The sequence below is a fragment of the Bos taurus genome, chromosome 4 (assembly GCF_002263795.3).
Source record: "Bos taurus isolate L1 Dominette 01449 registration number 42190680 breed Hereford chromosome 4, ARS-UCD2.0, whole genome shotgun sequence".
Classification (NCBI taxonomy): Eukaryota; Metazoa; Chordata; class Mammalia; order Artiodactyla; family Bovidae; genus Bos; species Bos taurus.
This window is the reverse complement of record NC_037331.1, coordinates 47,234,591-47,236,304: the sequence shown is the minus strand read 5'-3', so window position 1 is coordinate 47,236,304 and position 1,714 is coordinate 47,234,591. Positions and strand designations below refer to the sequence as shown.

Here is a 1,714-nt window from a genome sequence, read left to right as displayed (position 1 = left end):
AGGAAATTTTTTCCTCTCTGCTTTCCAGACAGTTGTTAGTTTCATAATATGCGTTATCATCCTTTTCCTGGCTATCAAATTACTCATGACATGTATCACTGCTTGCTTTAAGTCTACTGTCAAAAGCACATGTACAATGATTGTACAAATTGAGATGACTGAACGAATGCATAATCTATAAAACTTTTCTCCATCAATATATTTATATGCTTATTTACTGCATTCAATTAATTTACTATGATTATATATATACACATACAAAGCCCCGCTCATAGCTCAGTTGGTAAAGAATCTGCCTGCAATGCAGGAGACCTGGGTTCATTTCCTGGGTTGGGAAGATCCCCTGGAGAAGGAAATGGCAACCCACTCCAGTATTCTTGCCTGGAGAACCCCATGGACTAAGCAGCCTGGTAGGCTACAGTCCACAGGGTCACAAGAGTTTGACACGACTTAGCGACTAAACCATCGCCATACACATATACAATGCTTAGTGAATTAAACTGAATTTTAACATGAATTTAAAATGAATTCAAATGAATTGAAACTGCTGATCAAATCTATAATTCTATACAAGATACTGGACATGCACAATGCACATGTAAGATAAAATTGGCCTAAGTCCTCTTGGACACCCTAGGATTGACTATAAGCCCTTAGCATAACTCTCTAAAAGGAAAGAAAGAAAGAACTCATTTTCAAGGCCCAGCACTGAGGGACATGATCTAGGGCAGGCAAGGAACCATCCGGGCAACAAGGGACCAAATAGTTGATCACCTAATGCTTTCTTTGTAAAGATTTACGATCAAAAGGAGGAAGATGAGGAGGAAAAATCATAAATGTTTTTCTATGGTAGGACAATCAAATGAAAACAAAAAGAAAAAAATAATGACGTGAGCCCTTTGTGGTAGGACTTTCCCAATGGAAAGTGCAGTGTACATCTAAGTTATACATTAACCAGACCTCCTTAAAACAGGAGGATGCCCCGACATGCCTCGCAGAGGCCATCAACCGCTGGATTTGAATCGAGGCATCACTTGGTGGCAGTGGGATGGGCACCCGGTGGTTGCCTCCGGCCTGGGAGCTCTACCTCAAGAACCACTGCATCTCCACATTTAAGAACTGGCCCTTCTTAGAGGGCTGCGTCTGCATCTCGGAGCAGATGGCTGCCGGCAGGCTTCATCCACTGTCCCACTGAGAGCAAGCCTGACTTGGCTCAGTGTTTCTTCTGCTTCAAGGAGTTGGAAGGCTGGGAGCCAGATGACGACCCTATAGAAGAACATAAAAAGCATTCATCTGGTTGTGCTTTCCTTTCTGTCAAGAAGCAGTTTGAAGAATTAACCCTCAGTGAATTTTTGAAACTGGATAAAGAAAGAATCAAGAACAAAATCGCAAAGGAAGCCAACAATAAACAGAAAGAATTTGAAGAAACTGCAAAGAAAGTCTGCTTTGCCATAGAGCAGCTGGCTGCCTTGGAATGACACCTCCCTATCACTGCCGCACAGCAACACAGACATGTCGTTTCCAGGGCACACCCCTCAGCATTACCAGTTTTTCTGGGGCCTCTTAACTGTGCCTTAGGAAAGGAGAACATCAACATTTTGAAATTCAAATATTTAAACTGTATTTTTCACTTTTTTTTCTTGAAGTTGGTGCCAGGGGCTACTTCTGTTATATAGCTGGAGCTAAGTATAGTAACTGACCCTGTCTTTTATCT

General features: G+C 41.9%; 1 pseudogene; it reads left to right on the top strand.

The window, feature by feature from the left end:
* The first annotated feature begins 1,048 nt into the window (after positions 1-1,048).
* LOC784206 (baculoviral IAP repeat-containing protein 5-like) lies at positions 1,049-1,478 on the top strand (annotated as a pseudogene).
* The last annotated feature ends 236 nt before the right edge of the window (positions 1,479-1,714 follow it).